We start from the raw sequence: 20660 nt of genomic DNA on the forward strand, positions 1-20660 counted from the left end.
CAGGAGGAGCCTGCAATTACTTGCCAGAAAACCAGGGGTCTGCTGAATTTGTAGGGTGTTTCATTTAGAGTTCTTTGGTCTGGAGAAGCACTGAACTTACACTGAACCCCATCCCTGAGGTGAAACCTTCCCTCTCCCACCCATGCAGCTCAGGCTCCCAAGAAGCACTGTCTCATTCCCCCTCTCTCCCCTCCATCCATCTCAGTATCTATGTTCTCAAGTTGCCTGATGTGCCGTTTATGACAGAAATAACCTGCCTTGGCACTGACACTTGAATTTCACTTAAGGTTTGTCACGTTATTAATGACAAGATCAATATTGCCCAAGCCGCAGTAAGAGCTCTCGCCATCCATCCGCCTCCCACCGTCCCCGCCAAGGCGCTCCGTGTTTTAATGCTCCATCTTTTGTCAAGGGTATGGGCTCAGCGCGGGAAGGAGAATCGCCCACTGCCGGGGACGCGGCGCTCAGCCCTTGGCAGCTGCCCCAGTGTATTTCTCCTGAGCCTTGGATGCTGAGTGATGAGGTTTGGGAGAGGGATAACCCACAGGCTCTGTGTAATCAGAGCAACTGCAGTGGCCTTGCTGAACCCTCCCGGCACAATTAGGTAATCACGCTGGCAGACAAGCCTGATTCATATCGTTTTACCATCAGTAAAGGGACATCCATCACCCCTGCGACAGACCCGTTATTGCCGCAAACCACTTCAGCCCAACCGGTTAAAAACCCCTTGTAAAAGCAAATAAAAAAAAAAAGGTTGGGGGGAGCTTGGATGTATTTTATGGCAAATTAACTTTTAACATATTCTTTCCTGCCTCGTATTAAGATCCCATTCTCGGCTGACACCTGCAGCAATGTCTGTGTTCCTCATCGCATGTAAGGGCTCAAGCTCTCTGAGGACACTGTGGGACATTCAGGATAGAGCTGAGTTGCCCTCACTTCTCTCTGTTGGCTCCAGAGGAACCCAAGGTGAGGTTTTGGATGATTGTGTAGAGTCAGGAGTTGGACTTGATGATCCTTATGGCTCCTTTCCAACATGGGATGTTGTGTCATTCTATGATTCCTGTTACATGGACTGACCCTATCCCCATGATGACAACTTTACAGAAAAGCCAAGGCAAAGGCACCCAAACTAAAGCTGAAGTGCCCAGCCTGCTGGTACTGAGCTTCTTGTCTCTGCTCCCACTGAACCTCCTATGGAGGTCGATGGAGACAGTGAAGAGACTTCATGGATTCAAACGAGCTGTGGATGAATCCTTCAAAGCACCCTGGAAATTCAGCCATGTTTCCACAGTTCTACTCTGCACAGATCCACAGGTGGACCAGGAAGGGATGTAGGAATTATATTAGCCCCAAAGTGCAGTGAAGCGCCCCTGTTCCTCATCCAACAGGTCCTGAAGGGCCAGTCCCAAATTCGTGGTTCTATTGCTCTTCTGGAATTGTGCTCTGGACCTGCAGACTTCCAGGCAAAGCACAGAGCTTTTGCATGGGCTCCAGAGGCCTTCTCAGGGCTGTGCCATTCCCAGAACTGCTCATCCCTGACCTCAGACAAGGCTCCAATTAGGACATTCAGTTACTTTTCTTTGCCTCACAAGCACAGGACAATGGGGAACAGCATCTTTATCATCTGGGGATATTCACATTTTTATTACATTTTCTTTCAGTTCTGACTTTTTTCTCCAGGACCAGTTTATCCATTTCATCTGGACTTGTACCTTGAAGGCAAGAGCTGCAGCACAATCTGCAGCCAATCCATTCCAGAAAAAAAGCCTTCACTACAGAACATGAACTTCCCATTATAGAGGCTGCATATGTGCACTGATTGATCCCTAAACTGGCATTTCAATTTATTTCCCACTGGAGGACTCATTCATTACAGAGAAATAAGACTATTAAATGCATGATAAAGCACATGCATCAACAGACGAGAATGGTGGTTACTTTAGTGTACCTATCTAAACAATAGCTGATAAATAAAGCCATTCACGATCACATAGGACCTTTTAAAATGAATAAGGAAACAGTAATATCCTCATTATTAAAGCAGCTGATTAAAAGAAATAGCTTGCCAGCATTAACACCACGCACACTTTGCTGCTGCATCCCTGGCTGTGGGGCAGAGGCAGCTCAGAGGCACAGATTGTGAGCAAGCTGCCTGCAACCTGCCCAAGTCCCAGCAGCCTGCAGATGTGTGCAGCTGTGCTGGAGTGGCAGCGAGCTCTTATCTTCAGCAGCAGGAAAAGGCACCCAGAGGAGCCCCAAGATGTTTTTTTTCAAGAATTAGAGCTTCCATCCTTTTTTGTTTAACAACTACATTGACTTTCAACACAACAGCCTCTGGAGAGAAGCAGAATAGTGGTGCAGGTGTAGAATTCTTTTATACTTATCATAGATCCATAGAAAGGCTTAGGTTGGAAGGGACCTTAAAGATCATGGAGCTCCAACCCCATACGTATGTATATATGCATGGTTTTTTTGACCTGTTAAAAGAGGAAAGATAGAAATGGCAAAGAAGAATGGCAAGACATGGAGAAGGGAAAACAAAGAGGAAAGGAGAAGTGGATCTTTATGAAAATCAATGGATATGTTTTGTAAAGGTTCTGAAGTGGGAGATAAGAGCAGTGGATTTGAAGTTTCTTTGCAAATCAAACCAAACTGGTTTTTCTCTGTCCATTTTTGTGGACACTGAACAGTCCCACCACTGCTGTAACAACCCCATAAAGATTTATGGCCAAATTTTTTTCTCCATCCTTTTGCTCCACTTTGACCATGTCCTTAGACATCCAAGAAGCCAATGCTAGGCTAAATAGTCATGACATAACTCATCAGGTTTTCCAGAGCTCTAATTGAATTATAAGCCATCGCTTTATGGCCACATGTAAAAAGTTCACATGTTCCTTGCCCAACACAGTCAGTTCTTGGACCCAGTGGTGTGGCACTGGGCTGTGGACCATGCAGGGACCATGTGGCCAGGTGACATCTCAGCCCTGCATGTTGGTGCTGCTGGGGCCGGGTCAGCACCCACACTGCAAATCTGCACCCAAGGATCTCGTGTGCTGGTTGCTCTGAGACAGAGGGGGGAACCAGCAGCACACAGATGGCTGTTTTGGTCTCCCTCCTGAGATAAATCACTTATCTGTTTTTTCTCACCGTGCACTGCATGGCAGTTTATGAAGCAGCTGTCTGAAAGGAAATTTACTGGACAATTAAATGTGCTGACTTTCAAGCAGTACTCTCGAGGTGGAGTCTGAAATTATTGGGTGTGAAATGCAAATAGATTTAACAGTTTTACTGCTATTTATATGACATTCACCCATTCCTAGCTGTTTTTCCTCCCCCCTCTTTTTTTCTTTCTTTCTTTTTTTTTCTTTCTTCCTTTCTCTCTGAATTTAAACGCTCCCAACTTTCACAGGTTTTAACAACCTCAGACACGAGCAGTAAAACCTGAAGCACGCTCCAAAGCTGAACAAACCCAGATCAGTGGAGGGCAGGAGGAGGAAAACAAATTCTATCCCAATCCCTTAACAAAATATTAATTTAGAAATAAGCCGGTAATTACATTCAGCTTTGGGTCTGCCCCACAGTCCTCTGAGGCAGTTCTTATTCAATAAGCTTTTGGCCAGCACCCAACCAACCTCCAACTTGCACAATCACAAATGGACCCAGTGAGCAGCTCTGGCTCTTGGGAGCCCTTCCCCAAGGAGTGCAATGGGACAGCCCCAAAGAAATCCCCTTCCCAAGGGCATTCCCATGATGCACCTATTTCCCAAATGTTCCCCTGAGGTTCAGCACGATCTCTCAGAGCAAGGATGGATTTTTTACGAGGCTTCATTCCTTCCTGCTACATTACATTAATGACCAAAACAGTCCACGGCTTAATTAAAGATTAACCGTTGAGATCAGTAAAGCAAGATTGCTTCTCCCGCTGCTTTTCATCCCTTTACACTTCTTGCAGAGCTCTGCCTGGGACAAAGCAAAGCAGCCCCTCCAGCACTGTGCAGAATGGAAGATTTCCATGCCTTTTGGCTCATCTGATTCCCTCATTTAACTGGGGGCAGGCATCTCCCTCCTGGACCTCACTCTATGAAAGGTGCCACTCTGCTACGTGGAGATTTGCCATATTACCCTTTGTAGCATGTATCTTTTGTACCTTTTAGGGACTTCTTGTGCCTGTAACCTCTGGTACTGCAAGATTTACCACTGTTGAGGAGAACACTTGCTGCTCAGATATCTTAGGCTGTTGTGAGCTTCTCTGTACCAAAACAATCCTAACCTCAGCCTGGCTTGGGGACAACAGTGCACGTTTTTTGTTTTGCTTACTGTGTCTATGCTCATTGACCTTCATTATCTTTCGCAAAGCTGATTAACAGACTCCTCTGCCAGACTCTTCCATTCCTGCGTTGTTTTGGAATATTATCTGTTACTGAGTAAAAACCAAATTCATGAATCATATTTGGTGGGTGAAGGAACCATTGCTGGTGTGGTCAGACGGGCACAACTGTCCATCTGTCCATCTGTCCACCTGTCCTGCTACCAGCATGACCTCAGTTCTGCACAATTAGCTCTAATAAATTGATGCATCTGCACAGAAATCTACACAAAACTCACCCATTCACCTCCCCATCTTATAGAGAGTTCTACTCATTTTGCTGGATTTCTGTCTTGTCCTTTTCCTTGAATACAGTCCTGGTGCAGCCAAGTCATTCCAGCCTCAGTGAGACAGATTTGGCAAACATAAATATGGTTTGATTGGATTTAGTCTCACCAAGGGCTCATTTACCAGCATCCCCCCTACACCCTGGGGATGAGCAGAGAGCTGAAGAGAGACCTTCAGTAGGTGTCCACTCTCCTGCCCCAATCCATCTCACAGGAAATCTGATGCACCACTCTCTGTTTGCAGCTGCAGTTATAGAGATCTGTTCAGGTTTTCTTCCACCTCTACTGAAATTGAATCAGATGTGGAGAAAGTGGAACAGTGTCTGGAATGTGAATGCCTTATCCTCCACCCTTCCATTACAGAGCTTGTATTCCTGTAACTCACCCATCAAGACAAACCTGCCAAGATCTTTCTTTGCAATCTAATAAATAACAATAATAAGCATTCTACCAACTCATATTTCTGTAAGCTGGCAGTGATTTATATTTTTGGCTCTTGCATCTGAAATAACTGAAAATATTTAATGAGATAAATGAAAAATCTTGCTTCTCGTTCTGAAGTGAAGTTTGCCAACCTGGAAGGTCTTTAATAACGATTTTCTGATAAACATACACTCACTGGTTCTCCTCTTGGCAGCTACATTTTGATTGAATTCCTCTATATCTGTATATCATGTATGCAAATGTAATTACAATCAGTTGAAGGGAAAAAAAAACAGTACAAATTTGGGGATTCAGACAAATAACTTTGACTTTGAAGAAGCTGTGTTCCCAATACAAATAAATAGAACAGCTCAGGAAATCCCATGCTCCTGCCAAGGGGATTTTGTCCCTGGCACAGAGCAGTGCCCACAAGTAGTGTTACTGAGTTATTGCCTGGGGTTTCCCAGCTGGAATTGTCTGTGCTTGTACCTTAGAACTTATGGGCAACCAGTCTGACTGCTCCAAGTAGCATCACAGCCACTGCTCTGACTCCATACAGATGGGCTGTATCCTATCTTCAGGACAAGAGGTGATGGCCTCAAGTTGTGGCATGGGAGATACAGGTTGGATGTTAGGAAAAACTGATTCTCAGAAAGAGTGATGCTGCATTGGCACAGGCTGCCCAAGGAGGTGGGGGAGTCACCATCCCCAGAGACGTTTTAAGAAAAAGGTGCCATGCTTAGGGACATGATTAGTGGGCAATACTGGTGATAGCTGGATGGTTGGATTAGATGACCTTAAAGGTGTTTTCCAACCTTAATGATTGTGTGATTCTACATACATTTTTAATGTATGAAATTCTTGCTCATAAGCTACCAGCCTTGAAGACTGTGCACTGGATGCCTGAAGTTCCCATCCAGAGAAAAGAGAGCATGTTCATGAGAATGTGGCTGGAGGTAATGAATGCTGTGGTAAGGATTAAATCAAAGGTGTTTTGCATGTACCAGAGTACCTACATGTACTTGAATCTCCTCCACTGTGTACAGGACCAGAGGATACACAAGATAACACCAGCAGATCAGAGCAGCTCAGCCCCAGAAGCCAAGTGCCTGAATCTCATGTTCCACAGGTGAGGCTCTGCACATCTTTCATCAAGTGCTGGACATGATGAAACAGTCCTTCAAGGGTGGGTGCAGCTGCAGTGAGACATGGTGGGAATTAGTTCAACAGGGCCTAAATGGAGCAGATAGTGTTAAGAGAAATGCTCTTGGTTTCAAGTGTGCTCTTAGAAACCACTGACCCTATCAAGTAGCAGCTATTGGCCCTTCTGCAGAAATGCAATAACCCCAAATCTTTTGTGGTACATCCCAAATAAGGTGACAGTCCCCAGATCCCCAGATAAGCAAGGGGGATGTGAAGAATGCTTGAAGTTATGGGATGGTCAGCAAAAATAATTGTCAGGTCTGGAGTCCTTCCTGTGCACCATGGCACTTCTGGGTTCATTCCCACTGACACTTGTGGTGGTGCACTTGGAGAGGGCTGGTGTCCTGATAAATACATGTACATTTATCAAAAACATAAACATATGTATAAAATATACACATATTACTTTCTATTAAACGTTGTTCTTTAAATCCTCTTTTGTGTTCTTTAGACTCCTGCCCAGCAAGACTATATAGTAATTTATCCCATGCAAGTTTCTTAAAAAGGAATTAAAAAAATTTTTTTATAATTTCCTGTTTGGAATTTCCCAGAAAGAACCATTTGCAAAATAAAGTAACTTTTGTGCAGCGTGAAATTTTTATTAACCTGAACAAATGAATACAAACCTCAGGTCATGCTCCAAATAGAGAAAAAGGAAAAAGAAAGGAAGGCCAGAGCTTAGCTAAATGGTTGCCTAGGGCTTGCGATTTTCTAGCTGCTGAAACATCAAAAGTGTGAGGCTGCTCCATGGAGAGGGGAGAGATGTATTTCAGAATGGACCTGTAGACTTCAGAGATGAGATGTCATGGTGAGTGGAAGATACTGCTATACCAACACACAGAAAATAACAACAAAAAATTACTTATGGAGTTCTGGGGGAGAAAATAGGGGTTAGGGCTCAGGAAAGGAAGGAAATAATGCATAAGATTGTATTTGAGCTTTCTGGATCAGCATTTATCACCTGCTCTCCAATCTGAGCTATGGGCTAGCCATTCTTCAACAGCCAAAAGCACAGAAACATGAGCGCTCCTCATTTCTGACCTATTGTTCTAGTAATTTGAGACAAAGTTCAAGGGAGACCTATGCGAGCTTCTCTAAGAAAAGTGATATCGAAGTGGTCAGTGTTAGGCTGTCTCTCTTTTCAAATACGTCCATTGGCCCAAATGGAGTCTGACCACCACATCTGGAACGGAACGTCTGAAAACCGAGCAGGAGAGGAAGGGGGAGCAGGATGGGTAAAAACTCTTCCATAAGGCTATTTCATTTCAACAGTGTCAAAAGATTTTGTTTCAAATGTCATGTTGATTCATTTCATTTTGACTTTTGTATTAAAGCACTAATTGCATTATACATAAATGTTGACATTCTATGAATATATTAATACATTAATATTGCTGTAGAGTATGACAGTCCGTACAAAATGAAAAGAAAAGACAGTGCACATACCAGATGTGTGAGTCCTGTCTAAAATGAAACTTCTCGTGGCCTCAAACATTTTCAGATTCTCCTTCTGCCTTGTGTTTCATCTGTTCCTCCTGTATCGGACCAAAACAGGCTGTCTGAGAAAGAGCTGCAAGGAAAGCAAAGCTTATAGCAAGAGTACAATATCATAAAATCATAGAATCACAGAATGGCCTGAGTTGAAAAGGACCATAATGATCAGCTGGTTTCAACCCCCCTGCTATGTGCAGGGTCACCAACCACCAGACCAGGCTGCCCAGAGGCCCCTGTGTCCTCACACTTCCCAGAGCAGAATACCAACAGTCCGAGGGCCTGTCTCCACATATTGTAAATATGTGCCCTTTTGACGTCCTCTATCTCCAAGTTTTGGCTCCATTTCACTTGGTCTGCTCTTCCATGCTCCCTCCAGCGCATCACACCCAACACAGTGCTGTTGGTGTAAGGGTCAATTCATTCCTCTGCCAACAACACTGAGACACCAGCAGCTCGTGTAATGCAATGGGAAACAGAAAATATCTAGCCCCCTAGAAAACTCAGTGACGCTACAGAACTTTGCTTTAGTTTAATACCTGACACTCATTTTCTGCTAGCATCTAGAGAGCGTTGCAAACAGGGTCTCCTCCCTCAGAGGGAAAATATGGTCACAAAATATTTTTCCTTAATTCTTAAACAGAATTAAAAAGGGAAAGAATGAGCTTCTCGGTTTTTGGAAAACAAAAACTTTTTTTTTTTTTTTTTTTTTTTTTTTTTTCTGTTGAATTCTTAAACTCTTTTGCCAAAACCCCAGAGCTTTTGAATTTTTGTCCAAAAAATAATACAATTTGGTTTTGAGGTATTCTTCTGGCAAGAAAATGACATTGTAAGGAGAGCAGATGCTTTCTCTAGAAAAATACCATTTTGTCAAAAGCACAGTCTTCCATCTTAAGGGACGTCTATGCCAGAAAGCATCTGATCAGCTCTCCTAGCATCCCTTATCCTCTTTCAGGGATAAGAGACATGGTGGCTGTATTTTAACAGGATGAGCCTTCTAAGAATAGTTACTGGGGAATCACAAATATCTGATGCGATCGGAGCTTGGTACATAGGATTTATTACAGGAGCCAGTCTGATGTTCCAAAGCATAGGATCCACCTAGAGCTTAGCATGCAATTGCTGTTAATAAAAAGACTCCATACTTAAATACAATTCCTCTGTTGTATAAATATATATTTCCTCAGCGGGACATTGTGGTTACTTTAAGAAGCTGGAAGACATCAGAGCATCACGTTCCAAGTTTGGCATTGAACAAGAAGCCACCAGAATTAAATCAAAGTACTTCTTTCTGGCAAGCAGAGCAAGAGTAATGAAAATTCCAGCCTTGATCCTCTGCCAGTGGTAGGCAGCAAATTGAGTGCATGCCTACCACTCCCAAACTGAAGTCCCTTAGTCTTGCCCAGGATGCCAACTACCAGAAGTACAAAAGATGAAAACAGTCTGCCAGACACAGCAAACCAAATCACTCTCTTCATTAAGAGGAGCTCATTATTTTCTCTCAGCTCCACCCACAAGCAAATCCACCCTGCTCGACCCTGCTGGGACTGATGAATGGAGGTTGACAGCTTGTGGTGAAGTTGGTATTCCAGGAAAGAAACTGAGGTGCCTCCTCCCGTCACCTGGAGCTGCCCAGATTCCCACCCAAAAGATGCACGTTCCTCCCAGCAGTAAGGTGCAAAGTAATGTGTTTAAGTGAGGCAGGCCGGGCAGGTGGCTGGAGAACAGAGGAGAGGAGGCTGAGTTTGGAGAGGAGGCAGGTTTACCAGGGCTTTACCAGGGTTGTGTCTCTCAAAGATCTGAGTAATGTCAATTGTGAAGAGGAAGTGAAGTTGCTATTCTTCAAAGCAAAACTATCTTACCATGGTACGTGACACACACAGCGCTACGGAATTGCCACAGATTAATAGAAATGAGGCTAAAAAGCCAGCCTTTCCTGCTGGACAGATGTAGCAGCCTTTGTAAGCATGGGAATATTACCACAGTGCTGGATTTAGCATGGAGAGGAGAGACTTTTGCAGTGTCTCAGCCCTACTTTCTTAGGGATGGGAGTGAGAACGTTTGATCAGCACTGATACACCTGGAGGTGCCATCCTGCACCAAGTAAGAAAATGGACTTTTGAAAATGTAGAACAGAAAAGGAGCCTGTGAGATTTTTATTTGAAAGTTGTAACAGTGGATCCTGATTAGTGACCACCTTCCTTAGAAAACACCAGCAGCTGCCTTTATCTACACGTTTACTTCAAGCAATGTGCCTCTTGAATAATTAATGTGCATAAGTGCCCAACTATGAAAATGCAGAATGAAATATTAAGTAGAGTCTGTACCAAGTGGGAAGACATTCGAAAGGGAAGGAATAAGAGTAATGTCATTCACTTATTCCCAGGGAACATCCCCAAACATCTGGAGCAGAATACAAAGTGGATAAATACAAAGTGGTGAACAGGAGAAGAGCAGATGGGTCACCGATATTATTGTCTGAAGCCATGGGCTCTTGTAGAGTGGGACAAACAGGAGAAAATTACTCCCAGCACATCTGCCTGCACACGCAGAGCATCTTTGCCTGGCCACAAATTGGTGAGCTCTGCAGCTCAATATGATTAACGGTGAGTGCAGCTCATGGAGATAGCAGCACAGGCTGAGGTGTGTGGTTAACATCCCTCCCAAAGGATGTAAGCTTGGTAAGCTCCAAATCTGCTTCTGGGAGAGAGGTGCTTTGGAGTGACCTGAGAGTAATCAGCCTTAAGTCGGAGAGAGCTATTTCTATTATCACTGCTGGCAAGAGCCATGGTTATTGATTGTCTCAGGACTGAGAAAACTTGGGTAGGAGGTAGATACAGATATCGGGAGTATTTAGTGTAATAAACAGCCTGGAAGTAAAGTTAAACTTTACACTCCAGAGCTCAAATCATTGTTAGAAACTGAGCTGAAATTACTTGTGGGCTACAGATAACCACCCTCGGTTTTCACTGGGAATTCTACATCTTTGGCTGGCAGAAGTAACATCTGGGGAAGGCTGATTTGTCCAGGTTTATATGGATGTATGGGGAAGGGGGTGGGGGGTGATGTTTACCTGTATTTCTGGTTTTCCAGAATTCCTGATTGGAGCAGATGTGTAACATCTCCAGCCAGGCTGACGAAAAGCAAGGAATGTGCAAACCCAACCAACAATCCATTTGTGGTAGCTCCAACACTTTTAGTAAGCACTGGCCTTACCACAGGCGTATCACAGTGGTGCCGGGTGTATGTCAGCCTCCAGAAATGTTGGACATGAGCCTGTCTAGGAAACCCTCAAGAAATATACAGAAATGCTGGGTACTGGCAGTCAGATGTAAAATGCTGTGTTTAATGGCCCTGTTCTCATGACCAAACTTTTCTCAGTGCCTTCACAAAGTGCTGCTTCATGGTATGCAAGCACAACAGTGTTCCTATCCCGCTTTTCCACCTTGGTTTCCGTCAACCCATGGTGAGACTGTCCTGCCAATCTCCTGCCAGCAATTAATCCCAGCAGGTTGGGGCTACAGCTGAGTGTGGGGATGGGTGGAGCAAGCACAGCCATGAAGAGCACTAGGGGAAATCTGCAAAGCAGAAAGAAGTGGCTCTCAGATGGGAAGCACTGACCAAAAAAAGGAACAAGCTCCAGCCTGGGACAGCTCACATCATACCTGGGTGTTAAAGTCCAATTTCAAATGTCAGAAAGTACTTCCTTGAGAGTACGAACAGACTCTCGACATCCCATCTAATAACAAGGGGTTGAATTTTCAGTTGGCTGAAATCTCCATAAGCCCAACCCGACGAATTTACAAGGAGCTGAGATATGTCCTGTTCAGCCTGAAAATGAGAACCTCCTCCATATGTTTGCCCTCCAACTCCTCACAATGAATACTCTGAATCATCCCCAGCCAACTGTATATTTGTTATTTGCTGTATTTATTTCCAATTCCAGGATTAAGAAAATGACTCCAGTACTATGACATCCATACAATTAAATGTATCATTTTCCCATCGACGGGCTGGCTGTGCCAAGCTGGGCAGCTTGGTTGCTGTCTCCATATGGAACACATCTCTGCCTGCACAAGCCTCGAACGTGACAATTAGAAAAGGGCTGGGTTCCCCTCGCATCCACGAGCAACAAAGCACTCTGGAAGCACTTAGTGGGGCTGAGAGGACCTCACTGTATTAGCAGAGCAAGGGATATCTCTCAGACCTTTCCACTGGGACTGAACCCTCAGCCTTAACCATCAGCCCTTGTGGAGGCGATGTCCCAAAGCTCTCCTGCCCCAAGCAGCACTAGAACCCCACTCAGTGTCTCCCCTCCAGACACATCCTGGCAGAAAATGTTACACAAAGATCCAAAATCTGAACAATTTTGGAGCAACCGGACCCTGTGGCCATTTTTTATCTGGGGCTTTCCTCAGCACCTGCCAGGTCAGTGAATCCTGACCCTTAAAGGCCCACAGTTCAAAGCACAGCTCCCTAAAAATCATTTGGTGGTAGCAGCCCTTGCACCCTACCTATCCCCTTTGCTAAAATAGAAATTGTTCTCCAGTCCAACAGCTCCATGAAGGTCTGGTTGCAAAGCAGGTATCTGCACTGTGCCAAGCACAGCAAGACACAGCTCCTTTCCCAGTCACTGCAGACCCTGCTTTTCCCATGCCCACCTTCCAGCAACACATCTCTGCAGACAAGAGGACTGCAGGGCAGAGTGCTGAGAAATGACTGTTGCTTCCACAGATGAGGACATGACGGAGGAATTAACCTGAGATGCCCTGCACATCTGACCCAGATGTGACCTTCTCTTTTGCAGCTCCTGAGATGACCTTGATCTCATTCAAGTTCCCTCTGCTCCTGAGGTTGGGTTACACCCGTGGTCCTGGTCTCTGTTTTAAGTCTCCCGTGAATAACCGTGTCAGATCTTCACACAGCTATCTCAGGAATGCTGCCAGGCTGATCTCCATTCTTACTCAAGGTGACATTGATTCATTTTGCCTCTCACTGGTGAGATTACGCTTTCATAATGTGCTTTCTAACATCCTCACCCATCCACCAGCAGCATCCAGCTCCCATCCCTGACCTCTATCACTGACAGCCCCTGGGATTTGGGGTTTTCTCCTCAGCAGAACATGCACCCAGAGGCACCTGGGGTTCAGAGGCTGAGGGATTGCATCTAGAGAAGCACCAGAGGTCAGGTTTCATACTGAGGTTCTGTCCTAAACTGTAATTATTTCATATTCACACCACTGCATAAATCAAGAATAACTCCAGGGAGGGCAAAGAAAAAACAACAGTACTTGGGGATGGGAAAACCATTCTCAGATCCAGACCCCAAGGTGCAGCCAGAGGGGAAGAATTTCATCTTAAGGGGTTCACAAGAAATTGCTTTCCTATCCAAATCACCCATGTAGGAATTATACCCAAGCCTCCCCACCACTGCATGTTCATAGCCTGAACCCACACCTCCTCCCTGACACTCAAGTGCTGGAAAAGAGACATTCCTTCTTGACCACAGAGGTGATCTATGTGTAATATGTGGCTGAATGGTGTTTAGGTAAGGGACTGGGCTTGTGAAACACACCCAGGTTTGTGTGTTCTTCCAGGCTTCTAGGGAGAGTGTAAAGAAAGGATTCAGCACTGGGGGAAAAAAAAATAAAAATGAAAAAAAGAATGAAAAAAAACAAAGAAGGAAAAGACATCTGGAGTGCTGCACGAGGCTCTCTGCTTTTATTGACCTAATTACTGGGGTAGCATCACAGGGAAACCCTGTTCAGCAGGAGGAACGAGCAGCTGAGGGCTGAGCTCAGAGTAAACAAACCCAGCACTTGCCACGTGTGCATGTTTCCACCACATTTCCATCTGACTGTGGTCACCCAGAGCTGCAGCACAGAAGTGACAGCAATGAGCAAGGGCTCCTGCCCACACAACACCAGGATGCAACAACTCCACAATTTGGTTCTGTTTGGTGCAAAAAGGATCATGCCAGAGATATTTGGTGGAATCGCAGAGTCATAGGATGGGAAGGAACCTTAAACATCATCCACCCCCAATATCCTGCCATGAGGTGTTTGCTCCCCACCACATCAGGCTGCCCAGAGCCCCATCCCTGGGGCACCTCCAGAGATGGGGCACCCACAGCTTCTTTAGATAGCCTATCCCAATGCCTCACCATTCTCTGAGTTAAGAGTTTTATCCTATCAATATAATATATATATATATCCCCAGAGAGTGAGTGGAGGAAGCAGAGCAAAGCCTGTGTTTGTGGATGCAGGGGAATGAACGTGAGCTCAGAGCTTGTGCCAAAGGCAACCTTCTTTGAGTTTGGGTAGTAGGGAATGAAGGCAGAAGAACACAAACACCGCTTTCCTTTATGGCACAAGTCAGTGAAAAGAAATCTGCTCAACTTACCCCCCAAAACAATCCTAAGTCCAACAAAACTCCTTTTAGGATGGAGCAGAGAAAACGCCCCAAAACTCTGGGAATGGAAACTTTTGCTCCTTGTCCATGGTCTACTGTGTGTTTGCTAGGGGCCTCCCTGAAGGCAAAATATCTGCTGAAATGTCTGCACCTTTCCTGTAAATCAACCCTATTTTCAAGTTTTAAAAATAGGAAGTGAAACGGTGCTCACAGGACATTCTGTGCAGGTTGAAGTCCATGCACATGCTGCCCGTGGCAAGCTGGGGCAAAGAGCAGGTTTGATGAGATGCTGCCAAACAAAAATCCTGGGGCTCTCTGACACTGGGCTTTCTATCTTTCAACTTGCTGCTAATGACCTTTTACCAATACTTATTTCAATTTAAAACCAGGATTTTTACTGGGAAAAGATATCAGTGTGAATGTTTCTGAGGTACAGCTTTTGCTTGCTTGAAAACACACTTCTAAAATGCCATGTTTGCTAGAACAGCTTGTGGTGTCTTGGGAGAAAACCTTCCTAGTTTTGACTAGGAGGGTAACAGATAGCTCAGAGGTGAGATAAACAAGAAGGAAGCTGGGGAAATGGGGGGTTTTATCAGTGTTTTGGCCATCATGCTGGCCCATGCAGCTCTTGCCCAGTGCACAACAATCCAGGGAATGTCAGCCTTGATAGAAAGGTTCAGGGCACGGATTTCCAAACTCAACAAGAAGTCAAGGTGAAGCTGTTGGGCACTTGGGAGGGCTCAAAGAGGAGGAAACTTGTTAGTCACAGACAGGGCATGCCCTGATCTCTACCAGAAAGGCTTGTTTTCTGTCATGTCTCAAGGCAGATCAGAAACTTCTCTGTCAACATGTCAATAGACACAACACAGATGCTTTGCTAGACCAAAAGTCCATTTCTATCAGTAGTTTTGCTCTCCTAATCCAGCTCCCCACTAAAACTGCTCTATTTTTAATCATAAGAATAGAAATATCTTGCCTAAGAACAGTAAAGGATGAATAACAGAGGCAGGACTTCTCTTCAGTGCTGAGCACAGCAATATCACATCCTCTGGGGACTTGGCACCCTCCAAACCTTGCCCAGATCTGGTGCTCTTTGGGGCAAATGCTGCAGCAGCTTCCCAGAATACTGCAATTTTAAGTAGAGAAGGGAAAAGAAAACAGCAAAATCTTTTAACAGGACATCTTCATTGTAGTTGCAAAACGAAAATTTGGGGAGAAAATGTGTTGCCTGCTGATAAGAGGTATTTTTTTTATTATTAAAACAAATCACCAAGGCTGGATTGAAACTTCCCATCCTTCGCTGCATTTTCCTTTGCCACTGCATTCAAGGATGGACTCTGCAGTCTGAAAGCCACAGATATCATGCTGAACGTGCCTCTGAGGGCACACAAGTCCTCTCCCCTACTACTCCTGTTCTGTATTTATGGGACAGATTGCAGCTGGGCTACTGATGCTGCTTCAAGAGATGACCCACGCTGTGCTCATACATCTGCACCCAGACCATGCTCCAGCAGCACCCAGCTGATGGCTGCCCTCTCCCTCCTGCCACTCCAGCACTGTCCCCAGATGCCGGTCAGTCCTGTGGGGTGGGCAGAGCCCATTTGGCCTTTCGCTTCCAATAAGAGCCCTGGAGACAACCCTCAGCCACAACATAGAGCAGTGGGATCACTGTGAGGGAAGGAAGTGCTGGGGGCTGCGACTGAGTTTGGTGCAGGGTCTGAGCTATGGGCACCTGCACTTACCACAAGCACAAGGTGACAAGGACAAAGCACAGGTGTCAAACATGCCCAGGACATCACAAAAGACATAACCTTGATGCCCTGATCTCCCAGAAAAGAAGAGGCAGGCTCTCTTCGGGCCAAGGAGGAGATTGCAGCACGCCAGGATGTTAAAAGCTCACAACAATTTTCCCAGAAACAAAACATGAAGGGAGCGGAGCTGAGCACTGTAGAGCAACCACTGACCAGAAGTGAGGGTGACTGGAGTGCACCATGAGTGTAGCTGAAGCTCGTCCCACTGCTCCTCCCAGAACTGCTCACACAGGGGATCTGGTGGGAACTTTCAGCTGCAGTAATTTATTTTTTTAATCAGATTCTGCAAAAAGCAGGTTTTATCTGTTTCTGCAAAAGCAGGTTTTTGGGGACGATGAACCAGGCAGGGCCCCAGTGCCGCCCATATCCAAATGAACCACTCCATCACTCAGCACAGCAAAACGGAAACCATGGTCAAAATTCCAGTGCTCTCCAAACCCCTCGTAATGTCTTTCCAGCTGTATCTAATGTTCACTTAAAAAGTCTTTTGGCTTCATTAATAATCTAAACAGATATCGTGGCTTTAATTAGCAGGGTAATTGGAGGGCACAGATAGGCATGCGCTTAGGCAAGAATTGCAGCAAATGTTCCATCAGTGGGAATGAGCAAAGAAGAAACACTCATCTGCACAAAGACCTTGTATTATCACAGACTGCCAGGCAAGGCCTCAGCCCTACAGACAGAGCCTTGGCACAGGGCAGCATGACCAGGCTGAAGATCACACAACCCCTCACCTTCACAAGCAAGGATTTTGTACAGGGATACATTAACGTCACGTCCCACCCGCTGCTCAAGACAGCTTTCCAGTTCCTATGGCATTGGGAGTGGTGGGGGTTAATTATATAAGAGTTTCCAGAAGTTTTGATTATGTCATGGATGTGTCACACAAATGTACGGCGCAGGAAATAGCTGAACTTCAACACCTAAAATTAAAAATTTTCAACATCCTCTTGTTTCACTCCTTGAGGTTAGTATTGGGTGAGAAGTCCTGCTGGTGACAGCAGGATCTTCATACCATGGGTCTCCTACGGCACTGGAGGCTCTCTTGCTTTTTAATCAATGTTCAGATCTTGCAAGTAGCGTGTTTTCTCCAAAAAGACCTTCAGCACAGAAATCCTTGGCAAGCCTTGCTGCTGGCTGTATCAAGGCCATGTCTGACTGACTGTGAAAGATGCCACAGCCTTGGGAACACCACATGGCATTTGCAGCACCACTGACAACTGCCTGGTGTGGAAATGCATTGCTTTAATGAGTGCAAGTGCTTTGCCAGGCCCTACTTGCTTGTGCTCAGAAGTGTGTGACTTGAGGTGGACCTGCTCCAGGGCTAAATGATAATAATTAGCACACCACCTCCACTGCATAGCTGAGCATATGCCAGCAAATATGTATGCATTTTACAAATAAAAGACTTATTTGGCTTTTTTTTTTCATCTCTGTATTGCAGGCAGCCTAGCAGCCCACAGCTTCCCTGGACAACTTTGGAGCTGGGCAGGGCCAATTCCCACCGAGATGCACACAGAGCCATGTGCTCTGACAGCCCCCTGATGCCCAGCCACATTTCCTTGGGTTTTGGGCTGCATGGACAAAACTCCAGGCAAGATTTCTACTGATTCCTCTCATTTACAAACACAGCAAAGTCAGCCATGCAAAGACAAGTTTAACATTTCTGCCTCTTGCCACTGCTCTTGGGAAGACGAGAGCAGCACAGCTGTAAATACTGTTACATCTTGTGACATGTTCCAGCCCTTTCTAAACAAATCCAGTTTTGTTTTGTTTTGCAGACATCCTCCCTCGCTGCCCTAGGAGACATTCCCCTCTCCCACATTAGCAGATGGGAGAAGTTTCCTTGTGCAAAATGAGGGCCCCTTCCATCTTTGCATTTTGGCTGAGCTCTCAGGGTGGGAACAGCCCTCTGGTGATTTCAGCCTCACAGGCAGCAGAGCTCAGCTCAGGGTGTCCCCTGGCTCGGTGGTTCTGGTGCCAGTCCCTGCAGGTCCCTGAGCTGCCCCCAGCCCTCCACGAGTGCTGGATGCTCATCACGCCACCAAAGCAAGGACAGCAAACACATTCTCCAAATTCCTTCTTTTTTTGCATCATTTTGAGCTTGAGATAGAGGGAAATAATTTTTTTCTGCCAGCAAGACTTGCATTTAACCATAGCTTTTCCTTTCTTACCCTTGAGGTATTCCTATGCCGGGGGTTGGTCTTGGAGCAAACTCCCAGAGCAAGGAGGCCCCTAGAGTATCAGTCACTCCAACATTTAGAACCATCAAGTCATTAAGGTTGAAAAAAATCTCTTAGGTCATCCAGTCCAACACCAACCCGTCCCCATCATGCCAACTGACCATGTCAATGCCACATCTCCATGGTTCTCGAACACCTCCGGGGACAGTGATTCCATCACCTCCCTGGGCAGCTGTGCCACTGCACGACCACACTTTCTAAGGAGAATTATTCCCTAGTATCCTATCCAAACCTCCTGTGGTGCAACTCCCTCTTGCCCTATGGCTGTTAGCTGGGAGAAGAGGCCAACCCCCACCTCGCTGCAACCTCCTATCAGGGAGCTGTAGAGAGTAATAAGGTCTCCTCTGGGTCTCCTTTCCTCCAGGCTGACCCATCCCAGGTTCCTCAGCCACTGTTCATAACGCTTGTGCTCCAGAGCCCTCACTGTTCTATCACCTTTCTCTGGATGTGCTCCATGGCCTCCATGTCTTCGTTGTAGTGAGGGGTCCATACCCAAAGACAGCACTGATGTGTGGCCACACCAAAGCTGAGTGCAGAGGGACACTCACCTCCTGCTCTGCTGACTGTGTTATTTCTGATACGACGCAGGATGCCATTGGCCTTCTTGGCCACTGGGCACTCTGTTGGCTCATATTCAGCTTAGTGTTGACCAACACTACCTGGTCCATTTCTTCCACGCAGTCTTCCAGCCACTGCCTCAAGCCTGCAGCAATGCCTGGGGCTGTCATGACCAACATGGATTTAGCACTTGGTCTTTTTGATCTTCATCCTATTGGCCTCAGCCCAGCAATCAGATCCCTCTGTAGGGCCTTCCCATCAACACTTCCCTCCATCTTGGTGTCATCTGTAAACTTACTGTGGCTGCTCTCAATTCCCTTATCCACATCAACGATGAAGATACTAAACAGATATTAATTATATTTGCACTGGCCTCAAGCTCCTCTGATTTCCTGCACATATTAAACATGCAGCAGGAATTGTGCAAACACATCCTGAGAAGCACGGCTGTGCAACACAGTAACATTTAGCACCAACACATTTCTCACTCACTTTGCTGTGCCACCACTGGCAGTGCTATTAACAACATGGCCCCTCCCAAAGTAATTCGTCTTCACGAGCTGGGGACCAAAAAGCCACTAGATCTGCTGCGTCCTCTCCCAGCATCTCTCACTGCTGGAGCAGAGGTTCCCTCATGCTCAATGCTGAGCTAAGGCGCACACACAGTTATCCTCAGCAATAAGATGCCTGTCAACATATAAACCAATTAGGTGCAGCTTTTGTGTTCATAATAAAGCTGGGCAAAATGCTTTCTCTGAGTAAGTGCTTTCAAGTGCAAAATAGCTTCTGAAAGAATCTGACAGTTTGCACATGAGGTTTCGGTTTGTTCAGGGTTTGGGTTGTTTTAATGCTAGTAATGAAAATTCTTGCATTGTTTCAAACCGAGGGACTCAGTCTGGGTTTTCAAGAATGTTTCCTACACACGTACACACTTTCAGATGTCCTTTCTTTCTCCTTACGTCATGGGAGGAGCATGGGAAAGGAAAAGGGAGAAATAGTCGTTGAGAGAAACACATTGGAAACAAGGGTTTTCTGTCTTTTAATCAAATAAACTTATTTAAAATCCAGGTTTGTGTGCGTTTCCAAGGAAGACGCATGTTTGGGGCAGGAAGCAGCTATCCTTTCCATTTCCATTTTCTAATTACCAGTTGACCACTGGTATCACAGCCTGGCTCTTCCCTTAAAGACAACCTTGAATTCTGGATGGAATAGGAATAGGGAAATACAGGCATCTCAGTGAGACTACAGCTGCCCCCAACCCTGCTTTTCCCCCATGTAGAAGAGCTGAAGAACACGAAATTGGTCCTATGTGTCACATAACTTTCCAGAGGACAGCATGAACAACTCCCATTTAGTCTCAGCGGAGGCGTTAACCAAGTTTTGTGCTCGAGCTTTAAGCGCAGGGCACTGTGGTGAGGCTGCATGATTTATATTTATAATAATTTTTTTAAAAGCTCATAAAAATGAGGACCCTGAGAATGACTTTAGCCTCATCACAGCCACGCAGCTGCACGGCTAATTGCTATTTCTTGCCGATAACATGGGAATTACAGATATTAAGTCATTATCATCTCCCTCTAGTGGTTACGCAGCTCCGCCGGCCCTGCGCACACACAGAATTGCAAACAGAAAAGAGGAGCCGCAGAGAAGCTGAGTGTGCAGCACGGAGCCCTGTTTGCACAGCTTGGAGATTAAATGCAGCATTTTGATCTGGCTGGCTGAGCACACGAGCTCTCCTCCTCCCTACCATGCCCTAAGCAGTCACACAGCATCTCTAAATGACTGGAGCTATCTGCTCATTGAGAGCAGAACATAGTGAGGCCATCAGGACTGTGCTACAAAGATGCTGGTGATGCTGCTTGCATCT

At 45.6% G+C, this 20660-nt stretch overlaps 1 long non-coding RNA gene across 3 annotated transcripts in view; it reads right to left on the bottom strand.

The window, feature by feature from the left end:
- Nucleotides 1-6874: 6874 nt before the first annotated feature.
- LOC122168266 overlaps nt 6875-20660 on the bottom strand; it is a 43889-nt gene continuing 30103 nt past the window's right edge. For all 3 annotated transcript variants that reach the window (XR_006171222.1, XR_006171221.1, XR_006171223.1), the window contains exons 3-4: nt 7726-7814; nt 6875-7066 (exon numbers count right to left, since the gene is read on the bottom strand). This is a non-coding gene — a long non-coding RNA (uncharacterized LOC122168266). The remainder of the gene's footprint in view (nt 7067-7725; nt 7815-20660) is intronic.

The sequence above is a fragment of the Centrocercus urophasianus genome, unplaced genomic scaffold (genome assembly GCF_019232065.1).
Source record: "Centrocercus urophasianus isolate 14NV4802_14NV808 unplaced genomic scaffold, USGS_Curo_1.0 seq_41, whole genome shotgun sequence".
In the NCBI taxonomy this organism is placed as follows: Eukaryota; Metazoa; Chordata; class Aves; order Galliformes; family Phasianidae; genus Centrocercus; species Centrocercus urophasianus.